The following is a 27,376-nucleotide window of genomic DNA, read 5'->3' on the forward strand; positions in this document are numbered from 1 at the left end:
GAGCTGTCTCTTCACCTCCATACAGCGGAAGGCAATAGGGAATGAACTCGCCTAGTGGGCTCGTCACGCCATCGTCTCCCCATGACGATAACTAAGCATTTAAAACCAGCCACTTTGCCCATCAATCCATAGCCGTGTCTCGCCGAGGTGACCCGGGGTTGATTCCTGGAGGAGCAAAGAACTCACGTGTTCGCCAAGTGGGGAAACGTGGCGGACGTTGCCTTGAGCCGGTGCGGTTTTTCTCTGAGAACTCCCGTTTCCCCCGCAATTGCATTCCGTCGCTGCTCTTTTTAATCGCGTTACCCCTCGTCCGTCCGTTGCGACCTCGATGTCAGCTATACATACATAGACAATGGAAAAATTCGCGGATTCATTTCGCGATAGGCTGAAATTCTAATACATATACTTTTAAGCTGCTTTCGCTATTAACGGGACGACTCTAAGTCAAAGAGAAACATTTTACTAAGGAAGTATCTCGCGGGCAAAGTCAGCAGCTAACTAAACTGGTGTTATTTGCCCGAGTGTAGAGAGAACTGTGTAATCTATCCTGAAGGTAATGGAAACTGCGAATTTTTCCAGTTCCCTTGCGATACGTCAAACACTACTTCGACCCAGCTGTGTGCAGATGCGGGCAGATGTCGGAGTCCTTCACGAGTTCAGTCCCGCTGCAGCGCCAAGCAGGTGCAGATTTGCGGTCGCGCCGTTGCGCAGCTATATTTATCGGTCCCCTCTTTTGCCAACCTTGCTTGACGTCACGCACATTTGCCATCTGGAGACCCCTGGGAAGCCTAAGATTCACTTACCCCCGTTCAGTCCAGAAAAACCTCCAAAGTTCATAAGGATTGCAATCTTTTTCGGCCATTGTCCGAGATTGCTTGCCTTTAGGGCTCTATCGCTGCCTCTAAGGCGAATGGTTGACCGACGTTATGGACGACATCTTGCATTCAACAGTTTTCAGGTCATATCAATTCTGATTTGTAACATCTTAGCTCTCGGTGCACGGCATTTGGTTGGAGTAATTTCGTGAATGCGACGGAAGTCTCATGGAACGGAAATGTGTAACAGACGGAGCTGCTATCTATGGCGGATGGTGCGACCCAAAGTGCACAAAGCCAAAGGGAAATTTTATGGAATTCACGGTTTAGTTATTTTTAACAAGCTTGGCAGTATTTTAATACAATTACTTGTTTAAAATCAGGTCTGAAGCCAGGGTTTAGTATTTTTTCAAGTCTTTTTTGCTTTTATCAGAGCCGTTTCATTATAAACACAGTTTAAAATGTCGGTATGCAAATCGAATGATTCAGTAGTCGATGTACCTGCTCTGGCAGCCAATTACAGCGGCGGATGCGGAAACTACGTGTGATTTGCGTCCAGAAATGTAACTGAAAACACAATTTGCGTATATTATTATTGTTTATTATTTAAAAAATTAGCCCAAGTTAAGGCAGCGAAGCGATTACACAGCTGACAATATTTTTACAGTGTAGTCGAAATGATAGAAACTCTGAAACCCCCGATGATTTCAGCAGGGAGTCTATTAGTTGTTCGACTTTCAGACATTCCACGAAATTATACAATACACATCAACGAAGCCAAAAATTCCCATTAACAAGTGAAGCTATTCATGTTGTTGTGGCCGGTAAAACTGCAGGAATCCCCGAACTGCGTCTTTCAGTTCCCATCTCTGTGCCACGGCCTTTCTCGTCGCTCCTCTCAAACGAACCCTCTTCCTCCCCCCCCCCCCCCCCCTCACAACCCAGCAATTAACGTCGGCAAACGTTCGCCTTGATAAGTCAAACGGCGGGAGCGATGCTAACGACTGCGGTCTGCCCGGTGCGCGCCGGAGTTTCATTTGCGCTCGGTAAACACGTCCCTGCGCTCTGCGCTTCTGCGCTTCTGCGCTCTGCGCTCTGCCGGGGCCTCGGAGGACCTGCCGGCCGCACGCACACGACCGCCCTTTGAATTCCGGCCGCAGCAAAGAAACCTGCGTCCTGCACGCGTGTTTGCATTCACTAATTACTCATTCGCACAACCGTTCGACATTTCCACCTAAAATTTAACGAAGGAACGATGGTTAACAAATCATCCAAGGATCTTCGGAAAACTAACGGCCATCTTCTTTAAGTTCGCCGGTGTTGAGCTCACTCACCTCGAACATGAATTAACAATAATAATCTTATTTTATATTAACAAAAATTCATGCACTAACTCTTTGAAAATCACATCAAAATCCTTGTTTCCCCCCCCCCCCTCCCCGTGCAAATGAGTCTTTACCTTGTTTACAACGGCGCACAGAACGCAGAAGCCGATCCCGGCGTAGATTCTACGAAGGATAAAGTTAGTTGAGGAAACGAAGAACTCTTTGTTTATATAAGGAGCATTCGTAAATTTACTGTAATTTGTGTATCCACTTGGTAAAAAAAACTAACTATCCTGCTGTAAGTAATGAATTTCCTTTTATGTAAAAAAACCTATTAAGCGAGAATAGTTGTGAAGGAATATATTTTGTAACGTATTGTCTTAGTAGCACAACTGGCTACTTGTATACTTGGTCTAAATGTAAATGCGTTATCACGCTTGCTTCACATTTACTTATGATTGTATTCATGTAAATTTGTTTTATTGACCTTGTAACTGATAATGAAGTTATTTCCTGATATACGAAAAGTATTGTTGATGTGTAACATCTTAGCTCTCGGTATACGGCATTTGATAGGAGTAATTTCATGAATGGAACGGAAGTCGTATGGAAAGGAAATTAATAATCACGGGCTGCCATCTGTGGCGAATAAAATGAACTAAATTTCACAAAGCCAAAGGAAAACTTATATTAGGCCTATTACCTGTTTAATGAATTTTAACAAGATAGGCAGCATTAAAAAAATTCATAGTCAAAAATTAGGTCCAAAGCCGGGGTTTCTTTTTTTCAGCCATTTTTGCTTTTATAGGAGCCGTTTCTTTGTATAGATTAAAATTTATATATGCAAATGGAATTATTCGATAGTCGACGTAGCGGCTCCGGCAGAGAATTCTAGCAGCGGGTGCGAAGACTTCGTGTTATTCGCGTCCAGAAATGTAGTTTAAAACACTACTAGGTATTATTTTAAAGAATTCTGCGTTATATTGTGTCTAAATTTCGTGTTATAAATGTATTTGCAACACAAATATACATGAATTTGCTTGTTACCAAGGTTAGATGTTACACATCTCTAGTGTGTACTGAAAGTCTCGCTCACATTTTTATTTTTCGCAGTGAATTCTTTCGTAAACTATTAATTGCTCAAATGTAGTTTTGGTTCACGTGATACAGACGAAACTAGATCTCGTTGAAATGCTTGATTGGAAGTACCTACGGCTATACCTACCTACGATATCTGCTCAAGTAGTGCTCTGCTTACCCAGAGATTCATTCATACTATTGTGTTTTCATATTTGCGGGCAGCATCGTGATCCGAACGGATGGATAAGGCACCAGCAGAAGGTAAGAGGGCTGAAAAATAAAATGCTAAATGCTGCTAACTGAGATTAATATACAGTGTTGCAAAATTGGTGGCAAATACTTGGGGGTGTGAGAGCGCAACTAAACAAGCACAGGCCATATAATTGGAACGAAAACCGGTGAATCACAGTTCACAGCAACATTTGTCATTTGCGCTGTGGATCTCCAGCTAAATGGATTCGTACGCGAATCAAGAGAAGGCCGACCTGCATTACGTGTGCCGGGTTGCGGGTGGCAATGCAAGGGAAGGACGAAAGTTGTACCGAGAACGTTTCCCGACAAGACGCGTGTGAAGACTACAGCTTGTGGGTGGCCTCGTGTCGCGTAGTTTACTAAAACTTTTCCCTTAAATTCATTGGTGTCCCGTCATTCTGTTTCTTGCTCTATTGTACCAATAATTTCACAACACAGCATAACGTAGCGCATCACCGGTTTATTTACGAGCTTATATTGTATAGTGATTTAAGCTTGTTCTTTATATGATTCATTGAATGGGGAATTTTGGTTTGATTCAATTTCTTAGACATACGTCATTACAATTTTCCACTGTTTGTCATGGAAAAAATTCAAGAATCCAAGAAAAGAATTAAAAATGAAAACATAAACCCACAAAGAACAAGTCTAAATCAGCTGATTTCAAACAGATAAACACAATGAACCTAAATAGTTATTATGGACAACACAACGACGAAGGCACCAACAAACAAAGTAGGCTATATTTCTTATCACAAAACAATTTTGATATTTCGGGAACTGGCCTCTGATCCCATCATCAGGCACAAGCAGACTCTGTTTATCTTGATCGTTGTGTTGGTATATTTGCCGCGTCGTCCATGTTTTGTTGACTATCTGCATTTATTGTAATGTTGAAACGGTCTCGTCGTTGTTAGCCCACTGTGTTCGTCTGTGCTGTTGTTATTTTCATCAATACTAAATAATTTCCACGGAATTCTTGTGTTGTCTGATATTTAGGTTGGAATTTGTTCGTCTGTGTCAGCTATAATTCCTGTTTAGGTTCATATTTGGGTTTATCAGTTTTACATCAGCTGATTTAGGCTTGTTCTCTGGAACACATACTGGTATTTTAAATATTAAAACATTAAACTAAAACAACTAGCATTACATACAATATTTCGCGTGATAAAAAGTTGGAACACTAGAATAAGTAACATTTTTGATACGTATGTTATATATGGTCTGCATTTTTGTAAATAATACTGTAATGGGTATTTACGTCGGATTAAATTTATGAGCATCAATTCCGTGCAAATGCCGGCCATGTCTGCGGACGCCGTGTCGATCCGAGACCATTGTTGTGGACCGACCCGAGAGTCGGTTCACACCGAAGTTCCCAGAGATCTTCGCTCAGCGCTCACAACAACTCAACGGTGCTACAGAAAATGTGGTCGAACGACGGTCAAACCAGCTTGTGACTCGAGATCACTCCTGAAATCTTATGGTGCCACTGGCCATTAGTCAAAATCTGCGACAGACCATTTCTTACCGATTTCCCAAAAATGGTTCACATTGGTCTACTGTGTTATGAATCATCTTTTTGTCATGTATTTTATTTTATTCATAAAGGATTTATGTTGACGGAGAGACAAATAAAAAATCCAGGAGTTGGCTTTAAGAGTTTTTTGTATAATTAGATAGTTTTACCAGGTACAGTTACATCTAACCTTTTTCTTTAATGTGTTATAAGTGTAAAGTGCGAGGGGAGCGTCAATGACATAGATCACATTATACCTTCATCCTGACTGAACCACGCTAAAGCTCAGTGGTGCACTAACCGTCTTGAACTCGCGGCAGCTGAGGAACGATACATAGATCTCAACGGGGCTCCTTGCTCCCGTCCTGGTAGGTCTCGCCGGCCCTTTCGGCGAGGACGAAGGCCACACGATCTCCCAAAAAAAAAAAGACCGCCTTTTTTGGGCGTTACTGCCGTATTTGAAACGTTGGCACCGCGGCTGTGTTGACAATCCTAGTTACTCCCCCCCCCCCCCCCCCCCCAATTGTTTTTTCCACTATACCACTTTTCACATAGACGGCCGGCCACGCGACTGGGCCCTGCGCCACTACTCAGCGCTGACGCCGCAGCGAAGCCTGCTCGCCGGCAGACTGCGTGTGTCGTGACGACAGTTAGTAAAAATTATTATTCTGCGTCTCAAACTGTTGCGAGGGGCCTACCACAGTCCAGCAGCCGAAGTGCGAACGACCCGCGGAGGTTTGAAACAGCTGGGACCGGGTCGGGACGGGGTCTTCCGTCTCTGGTCGTCCGCGCGGCGCCACCGCCCCCAGACGCCGTCACGCAGCCTCGTCGCCGTGTGACGTGTCGCTCGCCGCAACGCCGAGACACCTCATCTCCTCCGGAGGTCCTTATCCTAGCAGCTACCCCACTAGTCACATCTAACTTGTACAATATGTTGTATTAGTGTCAGTCCTGTGGTACAACGATGTAATAATAACCTTCTTTATCTTGTCATGTGAAATACCTTTACGGTGTACGTCTCGTTCCAGATCATAACTTCGCATTTACGTTACACACGGTTAAACTTGCAGTTTTTTTTTATTTTTTTGGGTGGTTGTACTTTCACAAAATGGATACATATATATATATATATATATATATATAATGCATCCCCTTTTTTATAATTGGCAGGCAAAGTTACATTTATTAACTTTTTGTGCTGTATGGATAAGGAGAATGAAATTAAATATAAAACTGGAACCTTTTTAGGTTTTTAAGTAAATTTTACTGGCTACTATATGAGGTGGTTTAGTTTCTTTCCAAAAAGTATTACCTATTTCATTTGGCTTAATTTTTAAAATACTCATAATTGTTATAAATTTGAAGTTAAATAAAATAAAAAAAGTTTTTTAAAGAAATTTTAAACGCACCACGCAGTAGCCACCAGCATTTCCTTTATACCCATTTTTTTTTCCATTTGGTTCTTCTTATCCATACTGCACAAAAATGATAAATATTTAATTTTTCCAGCTAACTATACAAAAAAGTATGGAATATTTTTTTTTCATTTTGTTTATATTTGACAACTAATTTTTTTTCCAAAAGTGTAACCATGTTAAACGTAAAAATAAAATAATGACCTGGAACGGGACATACACTCTTAAATTGGTATGTCGCTTGCTTTCAACATCACAAGTTATAATCATTTTTATGAATTGTTAACACAATAATTCCTTATAACTATTCTATACAATAGTCACAAAAATTAAGAAATGTAATATACATACGAAACAGCAAAAATACAACATTGAACTCAAAACCTAAAACAATGTAACATTTCGTAAAATATACGAGTTTAAACGACAGTACATTTATGTCCGGGAATTTTTTCTTTATTTCCCGAGCTATGCTGAAATATTTTTGGTAAAAGAATGAGGTGCAGATTTTTTCTCCTGCCATATGTCTTACGGCATCACTGCAGGATCAACTGGAGCTTCGTTTTTCGTAGACCCAATTTGTTTCACGTAGTCCAGCTAGCTCGGCGGGATATACTACCCAATTATTTTTTTAGTTTACGTAGTGTGTCAAGAAAAATCTCGCAGATTTTTTAGCTAAGACATTTAATCGTTGTTTGATGATGACGTTGTCTGAGTTGGTTATGTTTTATTCATAAATATCTAGACTGCACACTGCTGAATGTTTTTGGAACCAAATCTTGGCATTTAAACCATTTAAAATTTTAACAAAGTTAGGCAAATACTTCATGGAAAGTTGTATAGATTTTCTCCGAGAAAAGTATTTTTTTTATTGTGTTCACTGAGTATGAGCCACGATTATAATTATGAGAAATTTCAATTATTTTCGTTGCACGATAAATTATGTTATATTATTTAAGATGCTGCATAGTTGCTTGAGAAGAATAGATTTTATCTACGCTGGAATATAAAGGCATTCGCCCAGATTTTGCGTGGATAACAATCTGCACTGGCAGAAATCCAACATCACCCAGGAAGGGCAAGTATCGATCAACAAACAAGGACTTCGTAGAACTTATTCATATGAATTGACTGCTGTGCATGCTTAGTTTTTTTAAAATGTTTCTACAACACTTATTTACAACATAGGGGTTAGTGATTGTTTGTAGAATTATGGAACATACTTCACTGCAGTGTTTTACTATATAGAAAAATTAATAGTTCGGCTTAAAATCTGAATTAAAAAAAGAAAAGAATGCAACGTTAACTCTTTCCGAAAATATTCAGTTTACGTTTGTGTTGTTCTAGTGATGTCGTCCCAATTTCTTGGCAGTTTTTCTAAACTGTATTCCTGTGTACTATCTGGGTTAGAAAAAAATTTTATGAAAATTTTATATTTTACTGATTGAGATAAAATGTATGCGGTTACAATAAAATAGTGCGTCCACAACAGTTGTACTGTAAACAAAACAAACAATATTTGTTAAACTTTGTGTGTCTGCAAGTGTATGCACATAGGCTGCGTAAGTCTAAATATTTTAGATTTTTATAAAAATGAATGCGTTATACTGCAAAAGACAAGTCAAAAAATTTTTATTTCTTATAGGTGAGTCTGAAATCAACCGTCTAACATTAGCTGCAGCTATATCATGAAAACATATATCGACTTACGTTTGATAGTGATTCTCAGTTCTTGAAAGTTGAACTGAACAATTATTTTATGAAAATGATTTAAGATTTAACACTAAAAGTCTGAATAATGTTTAGTTGAGCAAAGGTCTACACCCACTACAAAATTGGTTACAATATATAATTATTTTATAGTATAGGTAATTTTTGTGAACAGTGATGCAGGGGGTTGGGGGAGGAGGGGTTGACGTGGTTAAGACACCCACAAAAAATGTGTGGGAAATAAGACATTTTCACTCAATTATTTCAATGAAATCATTTTACAACAACAAAAAAATTTGCGTTGGATTTTAAACATTGTTCAGTTAAACATTACCCAGACAGTTAGTGATCCATCTTACCGACTTTTACTTTGATTTGCAATAAACACTTGTTCAGCGTCAGCTTCAAAAGAGTATGCCAGACTTGGGGGAAGCACTTTATATCAAGAATCGTATGTAAGTTTGCTAGTAAGTGTCTTGCGATGAACCTGCAATCGAATTTAGTTGGTCGGTTTCAGACTTAAAATAGATACAGTCTTATAGTCAACCATTTTGAATCATTTATTTATGTATATTCACGTTGTAACGGTAACAGAAAATATATGTACTGCAATACAAGAAATCCACTCAGTTTAAAGAGTTATCACCACAACAGAATGACACAAAGACCAAAATTAACGATCCTGAAAATATTTTGTTTTGACGTATAAAGGTCTGATTCAATGCCTACTATTTTTTGACCCCTAAACACTGTGCCTCGGTCTGAAAGATCCTAGCATATATTTATTGTACTGGCGACCCTGCTACCTTCGTGTTATGATAAAGGGAGCGTGGCGGTGTGCAGCTGTCAGTCGGCTGAAGACTGTCCTCCCGTAAACACGGTGTGTTATGAGTCCGTAAGACCCAGGTTCAGTAAGTGTGTATGCCTGCCGTCTCTTTACGCAAGGCACGTTCGTCCGGAGGAAACAATTACATGTGTTAGTTATCTTGATTACGAAAAGAGGATAAAGAAAAATAAAGTATTTAGGCATTGGCCCGCTTCTCGTATCCCCTTAACAAAGAAAAAAATGTGAGCAAGTCTTTCAGTGCTCGCCAGTGATGTGTTGACATCTAGCTTCGGTAACGAGAAAATTCATGTGTTCTCATGTTTGTAAATAAACTTATATTATGAAACTCGAACATGAAATTTAACGTAGAATTCTTAAAAATAATGCCGAGCGTGATAAACACACGAAAATTGTGTTTTCAACGACATTTCTTGCTGCTAGAATAAATTCACTAATGGAGCAGCTACGTTGACTATCGAATCGTTCCATTTATAGAGCGAAATATAATTAAAAGGCTCCGATAAAAGCCAAAAAGATTTTGGACCTGATTTTCAAAAAAGATTTTTTTTTAAATGCTACCCGTCTTGTTAAAATTCATTAAACCGTAAGTACTGCGAAGTCTCTCTTTAGCTTTGTGAAATTTGTTCCGCGCCATCCGCCACAGATGGTAGCACCGAGGTTACACACATTTCCGTTCCATCTGACTTCCGTTACATTCAAGAAATTACTCCTGCCAAATGCCATATACCGAGAGAGTAGTATAGGAAAGTATGTCCGGGCACAAGGTTCAGGGTGTGGTTTGTGGAGGTTTCTGCTGCCTTGGAAACTACATCTCCGATGACTTCACGGCGGCCATCTTGGATGACCTTGACCTTTGACTATGACCTTGAGCTTGGTGGTCATATTGGATCCACCATCTTTGTATCCGCCATCTTTAAATCAAACGCCCTACTCACTCTTGAAATTTTCGCCATGGCCGCCATATTGATTTTTTTCTGTTCCGCTGGAGACCGCCATCTTGGATACCGTAGGCTTTGTTTCTGCTGTTTGTTCCTAGAGAGCGCCAGCATCACTCTATCTAATCACATAAGGTCGATGTTCTATTACCTACCAGAGTTATTGTGGTCCTTGTCGACATATTAAATTTTATTTTTTATGCGAAATACATTGGAAGTGCTGTGATTCGAACCATTACCACTCTGATCTTTAGGTTGAAAAACATACACCTTTAACCGCACGACCATCGAGACAATTACCAGACTGAGAATTAAATAAGGTTTATATAAAAATAACATGCATATTCGGACTTGTAATTTTTTTTTAATTTGAAGTAATAAGATCATCACCTGTTCGAGACAGAACCGTCATCTTGTTTTAAGACCTAACTGTTGCATGTTAACCTAATAAGTATGGCATAAATGTTATATATCGCAAAATGATTCTTAAAATAATTACTCCACCAATGGTTTTATTAATCCTGGAAAAGACACACTACTCTAATATAAGAAGATAAGTAAGTTTCTCCAACTTTCTCAGTCAGTTTATAGGTTGTGCACTTCTACGGTAAACAAATGGTTCACATTATTAGATATTGTTGACAAACTGCTTGAAAAAGGTCTCACATATGTGGCAACTGTAAAAAAAATAGCAAAATATGTCCCGAGATTCAAACCAATTTTAATAGACCTCTATTGTTCTCAGTTCACGGGTTCACTATGAACAAAACTATATTATCTTACATTTAAAAAAGAATTCATCAACGCATCATTCATCGGCAAACGATGCAACAACCGGAAAACATGGGTTAGTATGTTTCTATACTGTGACTTCAAGGGTCGTTGGTACACTGAACAAGAAATTTTCTGCTTACTGCGCAAGTCGCAGAACAAAGCACTGAGCGATGACAATTTCCTACACGCTAGCCAATATTACATAAAGTAACCTGTGTAAAATGCATTAGAGTTTTCGAAATAACTAACAAGATGACCGATTTGCATTGATGGCTGAAATCGGAACGCATCTAATCGAGTCAAATGTGCCAAGAAAATAAGAAGCTACTCCTAAGTAGAAAGACCTGCAATGGATGTGGAGGACAATGCTTCAACGCTCAGCTTATCTAATTAAATACAGGCCATGCAGACTTTGCCATACAGGAAAATAAAAGAAGACATAATATGTATTATGTAATCAATGCAACAGGCCATTTTGCCTCCAGTGTCCCGCACTATTATGTAACGACTATACAAAATAGTGCTAAACAGACTGCCATGTCAAAAATTTTATACAACCTTTTATGACAACACTTTTAATTTTTCTTTCAACTTCATTTTTTCATATATAGTTGCTTCTTTTTTTGAAATATTATGAAATTGAATTTGTTATGATATATTTATTTTTAAATTAAAAATTAATTTTGTAGTAGAATTAAACTTCAGACTATTAGTATATTATACATATAGATTAATATTGTAGCATCTTAGCACTGTCAACAGAATAAACAGTAAATAATACTCGTACTTTAGTGCCTAAAACCACAAAATATAAACATATTCCATTGTTAAAAAGAATGGATGTTTTATTGGGACAGAAACAATGTAAATAACATAAGGCACAGACTTTGATCATAAAAATTTCACGGAATGACATATTGACTAATACTTCCGTGGTTTCAAAGTAATTGTACATCATTCTGTTAAAAATTCGAAGTCTTGATTCAAACCATGTTTAAATAATTTCCTCAAAAAGCTGAGTATTTGTGAAACGTCTCAAGCGCATGAATGCAGTATTTCGTTATTATTTAGCAATTTTTACTTTACAAATACAGCATTAATTTATATTTGAACTTGCTCATATGTCAAATTTTTCATTCAGTTAACTAATTCGTTATATATATACAGTGGCGTAGCCAGGATTTGTGTATGGGGGGTGTTAAGAAGCATGGCCTCACCCCCCCCCCCCCCCCCCGTATTAAAGCGGGGGGTCCGGGGGTCCTCCCCCGGGAAAATTTGGAATTTAAGGTGTAAAATGGAATTTAAGGTGTAAAATAGTGCTATTTTAGCAGTTTTCGGTACTTAAATTTAAATATTGTAACGGTAAATTTGTTTTTATTAATTTAATATGAAATTTGTTTGAGTGATGAATAAGAAATTAATTAAAGATTTGGTGCTAAGGGGGGGGTTTGAACCCCTAAAACCCCCCCCTGGCTACGCCCCTGTATATATATACATAATCAGTCAAACATTTTATGCAATTTTACGTAAGCCTGCAGTCGTTTAAGAAACGCGTGAATCTATTGCTCCTTTTATCACCAATCCTGTTTTTTGCATGGCTCTCTTTGATGTCGAATTATTAATCTGGGAATACGAACGTAGATAGTCACGTTTCTTACAAACACGCAGACACTCTGAACTAACAAATGACTTCACTTAAAGACATTTTAAAACTACAAATTAAACTCCCAATAAAGGAAATTAACTGAAAAAAGGCTTTATTTTTGCTAAAGCAAAAAGATTAAAGTAACATACTACCATAAAAACTTAACATTAATCAAAAATATATACTAACATAAAACACATATATAATATTACGTCTTACAGGTTATTCATCTTCACCCTCAGGTTTTTGACCAAATTATACGGTAATACCAAGATTCTGTGCTCTGATCTATCGCTTAACCCCATTATTTATGTTGTAAATAAAGATAACTTAAATACACAAATGTCGTTATTAATGTATTAATATTATTATTCAAAGATAATAAAATTCAGGCACTATTGTTCTGTACACATTGCCAAACTAAGTATTTTCATATAACCAGTCACAATTAAACGCCTGCTTGATGCAATACTTTTCAAAAGCAACAATTTATATGTTAAAATGCTGTTTCAGTGGTCCACAATGCCTGTCAGAACGTTTTGTATATAAATTACTAAGTGTAGGCCTACTAACTCTCCTCTCAGTTCGTATTTCCTTCCCACTCTGCTACATTTTTACCAACTAAATTAATATCATGCTATGGAATTCGTTGTGTGCTTCTGTGTGTTTCTATATTAAATACTGGGTTTCCTGTAATAAACAACACAACACCAGCTCCGCATTAGTGTTTTATATTAGGTACTTAAATTTAATATACCTTAACGAATTTCGCAATGAGTTTTGGATAGTTACAATAGTATTAGCTACTCTCACCAAGATGCTCTAATACATTAGAAAATAGCGCCTAGGCATACTTTCGAAGTTACATCCCTTTTTCAGACACTTTTAAAGCTGTTTCCGATTAGTATCAAAAGGCTTAGACAAAAAAATATAGAATCACAAAACTTCGAGAATACCCTAGTTTGAAGAGTATATCAGTTGAATATATTGAAGAAAAGTTTTTTTCTTTTCGTCACAGAAATTTTTTTTGCTGAGAAGCAAATAATGTCAAAAATTTCATTGTTTATTTATCTGCTCTAAAACAACTAAATATGCCACAGATCATAGGATTTTGGTTGGATATACCTATTATCACGTGTCAATTGCTGGTAATTGCTCTGAGTTTTAGCTTCGGAATATCATGTTACAAAATTAAAGTTTGTTGGAAATCAGGAAAACTTGATGTAAGGTTTTAAAGTCTTGTAATATGTGAATCATTCATATTAGTGGCAGCTAATATAATTTAAATTTTTCATTTGTTTTAGTGAGAATTTATACGTGTTTATGTCTAGACTACTGAAATTTAAGTTTCAATAAAAAAAAATCTACGCTCACCGTTTTGTGTAATCAACACCTGGCTACGAATCAATGTACTCCCACGACAATTTCGACAAAGATGTTATATGTAAATATATATATAAATAATTTTTATTTTCAGTTTAGTGAAGAAATGTTAGGAAACCCTGGAAACATATTTTTAGTGAGCAGCCATCATGCGATTCGTCAGATAAAATGTTTGATTCAAAGGAGAGAGATGGAAATTGAAACCGAAAAACGCTATCATTGTTTCAACAGTTTTTAGGCCATGACCAATTTTTTGTTTGGATTTCAAAATTTGGCATAGTGTATAATTTATTAGAATGCCTAAAGTTAATAGCATCTGGCTGCTTAAAACAGTTTCGTTTTTTTTGAAGTCATTGGCGTTTAATACGCAATTAGAAAGATTTTGGAATTTTCTACATTTGTAATAATACTGTCAATATATATTCTATTTTTAATCGCTTAGTGTGTGACATCTACTTTAATTTATTAAAATTAATAATTATTAATTTTACTAATAAAAAGTTTCATCAAAATCGGTTAATTAGTTTTCGAGTGATACCGGAACAAACAGACAAAATATTAGGATTGGTTATTAAGAACTTTTTAGAACTATAATATTCGATTAAATATTTTTAATTATTTAAGAGAAAAAATTGTTTTAGCCTATTATATACAAAAGTTGGAACCAATATGGCGTCATTTGGCTCATAAGTAACGTATCACTAAAGCCGATAACTTTTAGCCTAAATCTGACGTCAAATTTTGTAACGAATCATGACATATAGATGTAATCCTTATAGAGATACATTCATAGTATTTGCCCCGAAACAAAATTAATGCTACGAAAATGCAATAAATTAAAATGGCGCGTTATGCTGATCCTTAAAGAAAGAATACCAGGGCATAAAATGTCATATGTTAAACGCAACCCAACGAAACTAAATGAGCAGCATAGTTCTGCTCCGTAAGCCCTGGGGATTCATTTAGCTCGACGCCAACTCAGTGTTACTTAAGTTCATTTCGCAAACTAAGGTGCAGATTCCCTGAATGTGTTCCAGAATCAAGGAAGGAATTAGCTGATAAATGAATGATTGTAACATGTTTTCCTTTTACTTTGTTCGACGTAATTCCGGCCACATCAGTGAGCGATGATTATAAACGAATTTGGCTGCGTCTTTGACGGCAGATGTTCGGCGCCGGAGCCGCGGGCACGGAGGAAAAGGAAATGCGGGGGCCTCGCCGAACCTCGCACACAAGCGTAACTTCAACGACGGCGGGGAAGTTCCCCCGCGCCCCGCCGCGCGGCGCTGCAGTCGCGGGAAAGGAAATGGACTTGGAACAACATTGGCGCGCTCTACGGCGCAGCGCACCGAACAGTAGATAAGGGAAGTTTCGTTCTGGGCGGAGTTTCGCCGGGTTTTAGAATGGGTTTGGGGAGAGGGGAGGTCCCAGCCTAGCCGCGGAGTGCGTGCCAAGAATTCCATTGTATTGGGTTTTACGTCGCGTGAGTGTGTCGAGGAAACCTAAAGACCTACTGCTATAGAGTCACCAGAGTTCTGCAATGAAAATACAGTACGTCCATAAAATAATGTTCCACTATGTTCAATATGTGCACCTTTAGTTATACGGCACACATCCAATTATTCCCACATTTTGGTTAACACGTCCGGAGTAATGGAAGCAACAGCCTCATCAATTCTGTGTCTCAACTCTGGCAAATCATTAGGTAGCGGCGGAACGTAGACACGATATTTTATAAAGCTCCAAAGGGCCAAATCGCGTTGCGTTTTGTCAGGTGAATGTGGAGGCCAGCGCAAAGGAGCTCTGTTGTCTCGACCATTACGACAAATCCGACGGTCAGGGACTTCGACGTACGTTGAACGCAAATATAACATATAAATGGTCGCTTTTGAAAAGTATTTATCATGGAGGCGTTTAGTTGTGCCTGGTCATATGCAAATACTTAGTTTGGCAATGTGTACAAAACAATAGTGCCTGAAATGTGTTATCTTTGAATAATTCTATTAATTCATTAATAACGACTTTAATGTTTTTAAGTCAGTATGCCATTACATAAAATCTTTATTTACAACATAGATAATGGCGTTATTCGATAGATCAGAGCAGAAAATCTTGGTATTTTACTAACATTTATTCAGAAACCTGTTGGTGAAGATGATAAGTTTGTGAAGTACAATCTAGAATAATTAGAAGCTAAAAATACCGAAGACTGTGATCGAAACCTAAAACCAAAAATGTGGACAAAACACGATAAAATAAATTGAAATGACAGTGCTCAATTTATTGATGATAATGAACACTAGGATGAAGAAGTTGACTATTAGACTGGTGATAGTGATAAAGACTCTAGTAATTGAAAGAATATTACTAACTAGTTAGTTGTAAGGCGTCTAGGGCGCCCGTGGAAGATAGGTGATTATAACAAGCAATTTAATGTAATATACATGAAATATTCATTAAAAAATAATAATATATTGTAATGTTGTTAAAATATAAATTATTTCTGATGAATAAGAAATATTTTTTTTAAAATTGTTTGAATGAATAATCTCTTGAAAAATTAGATTGTTTGTTAATTTTCTCTGGTCAATCAATCTTTCTTGCTGTGGATTCGATTCATTATACACCAGGATGGCAACCATATTGGCACTGCGATTCGTATAAAGGTGCTCAATTGAATAGAGTTAGCAACAACATTAGCATGATACAATTCGAATATTCCTTAACATATATTCGCGAGCAATTTCATCCTATAATTAGCGTTGAAATATTCATACTTGAAAGGGGAGGCCAGCAACGTGAATTATATCAAACAGATAAACACGGCCAAAGCGTGGCAAACCAAGCCACGAATCGCTACTTCATACTGAAAATTCTGAAAATATTAGCCTTGTCAAAATATGACGCTATTACCACATGCACATTATCTTTGCGCCACGGACTCGGCAGCAATGCTAGAAAGAACAGGTTAACAAAGAGCAATGAAAATGTTACACTGTAAGCGCTTGAAAACAGAATTCTTGCAGCGTTACAGAATTTCAGTTAGTGAGTTTGTGATGAGCGTATTTATAAGTATTATAGACATGTAAGGAAGATTGCAGCAGCAGAAGAGTTTGCTTACACGTCGTGAACATATCCAAAATTTTTGTGGACAGATTTCGACTTCATTTGGTTCCCAACGTCACAACAAGCTGAACATTTATAAATAACCAAAGAAACATGGACTATACTTCATGAATTAAGAAGTGTGGGATTTAAAGAATAAAAACTACAATTTTTAAACGTATATATATATATATTGAATGTAAAAATAAAACAATTATAAAAGAAATAATAATGACTTATTACCTATAGACCTAAAAATAATGTTAAAGTCATCTATAAAACATACGATTCGTACTCTATAAACTTTTTTCTTCCTATACGATACGGATTTTAATTAAGTATAAAATTAACTGTACTTGTTCTTTATTTGTAGTCATGTAAAATAGTTGTAAGTAGTATATAATAGTTCCTCCTGCGGCAGGATGCAGGATGTGGTGCTTGGTGCCGAGCCACATCTCTGACGTCACGTCTATCTGTGACGTCACGGCGGCCATATTGGATGAGCGTAACGGGACACAGCGTAACGGGACAAGTAGATCACGGCAGCCATATTGGATCCTCCATCTTGGATCCGCCATTTTTGATGACGTCATTTTGTTTTCTATAAAATTCCGGCATTGTGTTGTCCGCCATATTGGATGATGCCGTCACCGTTGCAATTATCGTTATGGTCGCCATCTTGAAATTTAGACGCCATCTTGAAAATCCGCAATTTTTATGTTAAAAAATCGGGAAAAATTTTAAAAATCATCAAAAAAATTAAATCATCGAATTAAAGAAAAATCTTAAAAACCACTGTTGCAGTTATCATTACGGTCGCCATCTTGGATTATATAAATGTTGCATATTTCGTTACACATGAAATCTTGGTTGAGTACCATGTCATTCTTACACTTTATGTTACGACCACCATATTGGATCCTATTAATGTAGCAATTATCGTTATGGTCGCCATCTTTAAATTTAGACGCTATCTTAAAAATCAGTATTTTTTATGTTAGAAAATCGGGAAAAATTCCTAAATTCATCAAAAAATTAACTTAATAGAATTCTGATTGATTATATCGATTCCCGTCCTTGGTTCGAAACCGGTGAGGGCAAAAAAAAACATCAGATCCTTCCTCCACAGAAGCCACTTACAGACTGACCTACCATCACCAATAACAAGGTATTTACCATCAGCTGGTATGACGTCATGTCAGCCATCTTGTCTTTGTCCGCTGGAGGCCACCATCTTGTTTTCGTCTGCTAGAGTGTGCTGGCGACATGTTAGTATAATGTTCTGTTCTCCATACCTTTATCCTCTACTGTTAGCATTAAACTTTGACCTTGACCTTGAACTTTGACCTTGAACTTTGACCTTGACCTTGAACTTTGACCTTTACCTTGAACTTTGACCTTGAACTTGAACTTTGACCATGGCCTTTAAATTTGACCATGACCTTGATCTTTGACTTTGACCTTGACGTCATCATGGATCCGTCATTGTGTGTTCAGTACATGCTACCAGGAGCTACCACATGATAGCGGTCATTGCCACAATCATGTTTTTGTCTGCTGGAGGACAACATCTTGTGTGTGTACTTGTCTTTTCATCATGCTAGTTTTATTATAACCTGCTACAGTGCAATAATCATTTATTATTACTGAGGTGCCCGCCATCCTGAAATTTGGTCGCAATCTTGAAATATTGTAATTATTTAGCTATAAATGCGAGGAAAATTTTAAAAGTCTCCGAAAAAATCAATTATTAATTTACAAATTGAATCGATGGATTCCTGTCCACGGATCGATTCCTGACCAGTGAAAGTTTTAACTAATTATTAAATAAATTTTATATTCTGTTTTCCATTACCTTTCGTGGTGTTTATTATTCATTCACTCTACCAAAAACAACTCAAGTCAATATAACTGACCAACGAATTAATACAGTGCCGATTAGCCTATTATGAAAGTCTAATTTTTCAATAATCTGAATAACCTATAAGCCGTTCATGTACAAAGCCACACATATAGATCAATTGTCTTCAGTCCATGAGACCGAGTCATGTCATTTCAGGACCGAATGTCCTTCGTCGTTAGCTAATTATATTCAATTAATCCATCGTGACATTTTTATACATTCTAAAGGACCAAGTAACCTTGAAAAATATTTTAGTAACACCAAGAGGTTTTAAACTAGTAAATATTCAATCACTACATTTTGTACTACGCGCAATCAACAAAAAGGAAGCACCGACAAAGAAAAGGCAGCACCATCAACGAAAAGGAAGCACCATCAACGAAAAGGCAGCACATTTGGAAGCACCGACAACGAAAAGGAAGCACATTTGGAAGCACCGTCAACGAAAAGGCAGCACATTAGGAAGCACCGACAAAGAAAAGGCAGCACCACCAACGAAAAGGAAGCACATTTGGAAGCACCGACAAAGAAAAGGCAGCACCGCCAACGAAAAGGAAGCACATTTGGAAGCACCGACAACGAAAAGGCAGCACATTTGGAAGCACCGACAAAGAAAAGGCAGCACCGGCATCGAAAAGGAAGCACATTTGGAAGCACCGACAACGAAAAGGCAGCACATTTGGAAGCACCGACAACGAAAAGGCAGCACCGTCAACGAAAAGGCAGCGCATTTGAAAGCACCGTCATGTACTGAAGACAATTGATCTATATGTGTGGCTTTGTACATGAACGGCTTATAGGTTATTGAGATTATTGAAAAATTAGACTTTCATAATAGGCTAATCTGCACTGTATTAATTCGTTGGTCAGTTATATTGACTTGAGTTGTTTTTGGTAGAGTGAATGAATAATAAACACCACGAAAGGTAATGGAAAACAGAATATAAAATTTATTTAATAATTAGTTAAAACTTTCACTGGTCAGGAATCGATCCCTGGACAGGAATCCATCGATTCAATTTGTAAATTAATAATTGATTTTTTCGGAGACTTTTGGAATTTTCCTCGCATTTCTAGCTAAATAATTACAATATTTCAAGATTGCGACCAAATTTCAAGATGGCGGGCACCTCAGTAATAATAAATGATTATTGCACTGTAGCAGGTTATAATAAAACTAGCATGATGAAAAGACAAGTACACACACAAGATGTTGTCCTCCAGCAGACGAAAACATGATTGTGGCAATGACCGCTATCATGTGGTAGCTCCTGGTAGCATGTACTGAACACACAATGACGGATCCATGATGACGTCAAGGTCAAAGTCAAAGATCAAGGTCATGGTCAAATTTAAAGGCCATGGTCAAAGTTCAAGTTCAAGGTCAAAGTTCAAGGTAAAGGTCAAAGTTCAAGGTCAAGGTCAAAGTTCAAGGTCAAAGTTCAAGGTCAAGGTCAAAGTTTAATGCCAACAGTAAAGGATAAAGGTATGGAGAACAGAACATTATACTAACATGTCGCCAGCACACTCTAGCAGACGAAAACAAGATGGTGGCCTCCAGCGGACAAAGACAAGATGGCTGACATGACGTCATACCAGCTGATGGTAAATACCTTGTTATTGGTGATGGTAGGTCAGTCTGTAGGTGGCTTCTGTGGAGGAAGGATCTGATGTTTTTTTTATCTTTTGCCCTCACCGGTTTCGAACCAAGGACGGGAATCGATATAATCAATCAGAATTCTATTAAGTTAATTTTTTGATGAATTTAGGAATTTTTCCCGATTTTCTAACATAAAAAATACTGATTTCCAAGATGGCGTCTAAATTTAAAGATGGCGACCATAACGATAATTGCAAAATTAATAGGATCCAATATGGTGGTCGTAACATTAAGTGTAAGAATGACATGGTACTCAACCAAGATTGCATGTGTAATGAAATATGCAACATTTATATAATCCAAGATGGCGACCGTAACGATAACTGCAACAGTGGTTTTTAAGATTTTTATTTAATTCGATGATTTAATTTTTTTAATGATTTTTAAAGTTTTTTTTCTCGATTTTCTAACATAAAAATTGCGGATTTTCAAGATGGCGTCTAAATTTCAAGATGGCGACCATAACGATAATTGCAACGGTGACGTTATCATCCAATATGGCAGACAACACAATGCCGGAATTTTCTAGAAAACAAAATGACGTCATCCAAAATGGCGGATCCAAGATGGAGGATCCAAGATGGCTGCCGTGATCTACTTGTCCCGTTACGCTGTGTCCCGTTACGTTGTGTCCCGTTACGCTGTGTCCCGTTACGCTCATCCAAGATGGCCGCCGTGACGTCACAGATAGACGTGACGTCAGAGATGTGGCTCGGCACCAAGCACCACATCCTGCATCCTGCCGCAGGAGGAACTATTATATACTACTGTTGTAAAATGTATTTATATATACGGTGTGCAGAGCTTCAGAAGAAACCACACGTTTTGATAACTGCTCAAGATATCCGAGTGATGTCTGTTTATGAAAAGCATTTAAGAGTTCGCTTTGGGTGGATGGGTAGTTCTGTTTCCACATATATATATTTAAAACTGTAATTTTAAAAGAGTTAATAGGACTAAAACTTTTTTTTTTTCAGAATAATTTTTAGACATGAACCGGGACAATATCCTTGAAAACACCCAAGGGTGTTGCATTACAACTTTATCTTCATTTCTCCGCCATCTAATGCTATGGTTACTGCTCAAATGTCATTGTTGTACTATACTCGACGAGAAGACTGCGCGTCAGTCCACAGCTTTGCGCTTGGAGGCAACACCACGCTAGAAGCACCAGCGATCGTCGCACTCATCACCTCGAATCACTAACTCGAATACGCTCCTGACTAGACGGGAAACTTAAAATAAATAAACGTCATTCGTTAAAAAAAAAAGCTTATAAATTGACTGTACGTATAATTTTCGGAGTTATCTGGCGTAAATTTGAAACAGTTTAACTTAAAGGTGCAAAAAAAAGACTTGTCTCGGCACCTCCCTGTTCCTCGAGTCAGCTCGAACTCCAAGGCGTGGAGCTCAAACATCAGGTAAACTGTACTTAACGGAACCCGCCTAGTCAGGGGCGTATCTGCGTTAGTGAGGCGGGATTATCAGTGCGAAGCTCGCTGGTGCTTCTAACGCGGTGTCTCCTCTGAACTGGCGCGCAGTCTTTTCGTCGTGCATAGGACAACTTATGGCATTTGAGCGGTAACCATAACATTATTTCGCGAAGAAATGAAGATAAAAGTGTAATGCAAGGCCCTCAATTGTTTTCAATAATCTGTGACCGTTGTTTCATGCCTAACAATTACTCTGAGAACATGCGTTCCATCCATTTTAACCTTTTCTAAAAATTAAGTTTAAAATCTTAAATCAGGATACAGAACTACCCATCCACCCTCAGCGAATTCTTAAATGCTTTTCGTAAACAGACTTCACTAGCATATCTTGAGCAGTTTTGAAATCGCGTTTTTTTTTTTTTTTCCTGAAGCTCTGCACACCGTGTGTGTGTGTTTGTGTGGCCTGGTAGGAGGGCCTTTAAGGTCGATTGCAGCTCGAGCTGATCCGGGCGGAGGGTGACCAGAGAGCAGTGTGTTGGTCGTGGGGAAAGCACGGCGCACAACATTTTCGAGCGACGAAACTCTTCTGTGGACACCGCTCAACAATTCAGTCGGCACGAGATTAAAGCGATGCCTTTTTTTTATATTGAAGTTATACTTCTTTAGGCGCGCTATGAAACAATTATGAGAGTGAATTTTTACGATGCACGCGCAGGATGCAAAAATTGACAAGATGACAAAAAGGCTATATAAAAATAAAAAAATTATATTTTTTGTTTTTTAATAACGTATTTTGGTGATTGATATTGAATACTGCTCCATGTAACTAAAAACATTGATTTATTGTGATGATTAGTGATATAAATTGTGTATATGATCTTCAAGTGTATTTTCCGGCATATTTATTACACGAGAGTATGTTCCCCTTTGCATAATTTATTTTCATTATAAATTATTACATTATTATTTTAAAACTAATTAAATTTATTAAATTGTATTAAAAATATAGCATATTTATTGATCTTTATTAATAGTTAAAATTATTGTGATTATTTTGTTTTATTTAATTTTATACACGTGTTTTTAATAATATTAAATGCTAAGTATTTAATGTATATATATATATATATACATTTTTAATTTGGTTAAATTTATGCTATACCAGCCGTTTTTATAATATCACTTTAGTCCATTTATACACCCAATTTTTTTTTCACGTGAAACTTCTTTAGGCGCGATTGGAGTAAATTTTCAAAGCCGAATTTAATGCAAAGTTTTAGTGAAACATTGTGATTATAATTATGAGCCCACGAGCGTGTAAATATGTTAAGTCCAACTAAGAATATGCTAGTTAAAGAAAAAATATAACAAATCCCATGTGTGGAATATTTATTTTATTTTCTCTTTGTGGCAACATGGTTATAGTGTAAATAATTACTGTGAGGAAGGTCCGTACCGTTAGATTTCACGTCGCGGAGCGGCGGACAGGTTGTCATTGTTCATTCACACAACGGCAGAACATTATCAATGCCTGTGAATGCATTGCAGCATGCCTATGTAGCCTATTGGCAGAATCTGTTGCACGGTAACTTAATGAATAGGTGATATTTGCAGAACTACAAATCAGTCTAGTAGAATGTTCGATCACATCTAACCTATACATTATAAAACATTTAAATTAAAAATTAATTTATTATAATCAATCGTAACTTTGATATTAACTTTAAAAACTTTCATTGTGGTGTGAGTATTTCAACAGTGAGTAATAATTTTGTTAATTCATGTTTATTTATTTATTTCTATTTGAATCAAATTTCTAATAAATACAAAATGTTAGGTTTCTTAAATACTTGAAAATATATGAAAACAAAAAAACGCACTGTGTTATCTTGTTATTAAATTATATAAATAGTTTTGCTGAGTAATACTAAGTTATATTATAAATTAGTTTGAGATAAAATTTATCGAAGTTGATTTACTTTTTTAAACGTGTATTAATATTGTAGTTAGAATAGCTTTCATGCTGAAGTGGAGGTCCTGAAAATCTTAATACAATATTTTATGGTGTGATTATTTCAACAGTGTTAATATTAATCATTACAGAGTGATCAATAACTGTTGATATCATGATTTGAGGTGAGTAACAATTTTGATAGTTCATATTTATGTAGAAAAATTGGCTTGTTTCTCTTTCTTTCTCTCTCTGCCGTTGTACCCGTTGCGATAAACTTACTATTGAGGTTTGAATTGCCTAAGAAGTTTCGCTTATATTACATGTGCTGAGCTACGCACGTTGTTTTCTTTCTTTTTTTCATTCGTTCGTTCGTTCGTTCGTTCGTTCGGCCGTAGAGAGAGAGGGGGGGGGAGGGGGAGGGGTTCAGTTCGACTTGCTTCGGGCGACACGCAGCACACACACTGATCGCGGGTGAAAGGCGACAGGCGGATCACTCCAACGCCCCCTGGGGACCCCGAAGGCAGGTTCATGCCTTGGGGAGGGGTTGGGGATGGAGGGTTTCGTTACACAGCAAATAAAAATTGTGACGGTATTACGAGTAAATTCTTTGGAAACAACATGCCGAAATCATCACACTTTTAGAGGGGCAGGTATCATTTTAAAAACTAATCCGAGAGCCAGATGATAATAATAATATAGTATTATTTTTCATACAACTAATTTTTATGACATATTTTTTCTGTACAATAACCAAATGTATGGCATGTAATGAAGAGACGAAATTTAATTCTCTTAAAACTAGTATTTTTTTTTAAGTTATAGTTGTATTATAGGCGCCATATGGAAAAAAAATTTGTTGAGAGTGAATTTTTACGATGCACCATGCAACGAAATTATTACAGGATGAAGAAAAAAACATTCGTACAAATAAAGTCTGCATACCAATAAAATATGTGCCTTTTAATTTTATTATAATTATAATTAATTTTTAATACTGGTCTATTGCATAAAAATTACTTTTTTATTTATTGTGAATATTAGTGATAGAAATTATGTTTATAAACTTTTTCAAGTGTATTTTCAAGTGTGTTTCATATAAGTGAGGTTAGTTTATACTTCTTGAGGCGTATGTTCCCGTATGTATAATTTATTTGCATTATAAAATTGAGATAACCTTATTATTTAATGAATAACTAAAATAAATCAGAATAAGATTCAGCGTATTTATTGATCTACAGTACTTTGGTTTATTTCAAAAAAATTTCAGGTTGCTATAATTTGCATTGTAGGGCAAACATTTAATTATTAATTAAAGATTATCGCGATTATATTACTAAATAAAATAATTAATTTTATACACTTTTTATATTGATATTGAATACTGAGTATTTTTTAAATTTTTATTTATTATTATTAATTATTTGCATGCAAAACTATAGTTTAATATTACGTCAAGTAAGTGTAACTTCTAATGCACGTAAATAAGTCCACCTACCCATTTTTTTGTCTAAGAATTTCCATGAAACCACATATGAAATACAAAATTATAAATATTTTTGCAATATTTCTTTGAGTAGGTACCTACATATATCAAGGCTTCATAACAGAATATGTTGACAACGTATTCAACATATGCATACAAATATGACTAATACACGATAGTGTATGTGACAATATTTCTTCGTTGAAAGGTTCTTTAGGTTTGCGGATAGTCAGTTGGCTATCACTGTTCCACATGAAGTATCTAGCTGCTAGAGTACTAAAGTACTAATTACTTCTTTAGCTTCTGGATTGAGGCCACGTCCATGTCAATGATGACGTGGCTGACGTTTGGGCGTATATTTATGCAGTTATCTTCAAGGGAGATCAACAACTACTGTAGGCCTGTTATTATATTTTTAATGATTCGTTCAAATGGGAATTTATATTTAATACGTTTTCTTGGACATACACCATTGCAGTTTTGTACTGTTTGTCATGGGAAAAATGCATTCATGCAAAATAATATATAAACCCACAGAAAAAAAACCTATTTCAGCTGACGTCAAACATCTAAACCCAACAATGAACCTAAACAGGTATTATGGACAACACAACGACGACAGCACAGACAAAACATCAAAATTTAATATAAGATAACACAAGAATTACATGGAAGGAATTTTAGTCATGAAAAAAATAACAGCACAGACGAACGCAATGGGCTAACAATTACGAGACAGTTCCAACAATAACAGTAAATGCAGACAGACAACATAACCTGGTCAACGCAGCAAATATACTAACACAACGATGAAGATCTTCATCGGAATTCATGTGCACGTGGGTTTTAACCGACACTAAGTCATTTCTGGGTAGGGTGATCGTATGTTTTATGGGTTTTAACCGATACAAGTAATCTCTGGATAAGATGCTTGTATGTTTTATACTGTAAGTTTTGGCCTATATGCGTGCAATAAGCAGAAAACAAAAAAAAATATAAATTTTTACATAAAACATGTTTTAACGTTTACGTTTATCAAACCCCATTTAACAGTCACGATTTTGCAAGCATAAACTGCCCCCCCCCCCCCTTTTTACCATCGTCGAAGCAAGACACCATTACTCGATAAGGGACAAAAAAAAAAGATGAATACACAAATACACACAATACTAGCCAAAATCAGCCGAAATCAAACGTCAAATTCATAGACAGATGCATTAACAGTTGCGCATGTCCCACAAATACGTTTTAAATCATTCTTAACCATTGCAAGAATGATTCAAAGAACGAATTAAAAATGTTCGCTGTAACTTTAAGTTTGTCATAATTATGGTAGCTTAAATACCTGCTCGTTGATATAAACCATTCGTTTTATATATTCCAAACTGATGCAATGGAATGATCAATTTACAAAGTTTCATATGCAGATTTACAAGAAAATATTGCGATAAATTTTCATTGTAAAATTTAAAAAAAAAAAAAAAACTATTATGCCGTAAGGCGGAGATTGGCTTGGACGGGGTGCGGTAGCTACTAATCCCTCGGCTAACACGCGTACGAAATTAACGCGGCATTGTGCGTGGCTAAACAGCCCCTTCAAGCGCCCACCCTACAGTATCTGCGCGCCAACAATGGGACGGTCCATTGTGCTCCTGGGGAGTGGGGGTGGAGGAGGAGCCTGGTTGTTGTATACCGTTGGGTGTGGCAGGGGGAAGGGGGGGGGGGGGGGGTTGTTTGGATTCCTGCAGCAGAAGGCATGAATAATATTACGAGAGGATCCCAACCACGCCCCCGCCCCCCTGCCCGATGGCCGCGGGCGCCGCAAGGCTAACAAGCTGTCAGTATTGACCTCCGCGCGGCGCGCTCCTGTCTGACAGACTTGCGCGGCGAGCTGCTCCCTGTGCAGGGACGCGCGTGCCGGCGGCGTCTTGCTGGCCGCTGCTTCCCGCTGCTTCCCGCTGCTTCCCGCTGCTTCCCGCTGCTTCCCGCTGCTTCCCGCTGCTTCCCGCCATGTCCGTCTGTATTGATAAAGCAGAGAGTCCGTCTCTCCTCAGTTCACGTGGCGCGGAGACGAAGACACCTAGAGCGGTTAGCACGTAGAACAGAGCTTTTTTTTCAGGTTATTTGCTTCAGTTATT

This window comes from Bacillus rossius, chromosome 1 (genome assembly GCF_032445375.1).
Source record: "Bacillus rossius redtenbacheri isolate Brsri chromosome 1, Brsri_v3, whole genome shotgun sequence".
Classification (NCBI taxonomy): domain Eukaryota; kingdom Metazoa; phylum Arthropoda; class Insecta; order Phasmatodea; family Bacillidae; genus Bacillus; species Bacillus rossius.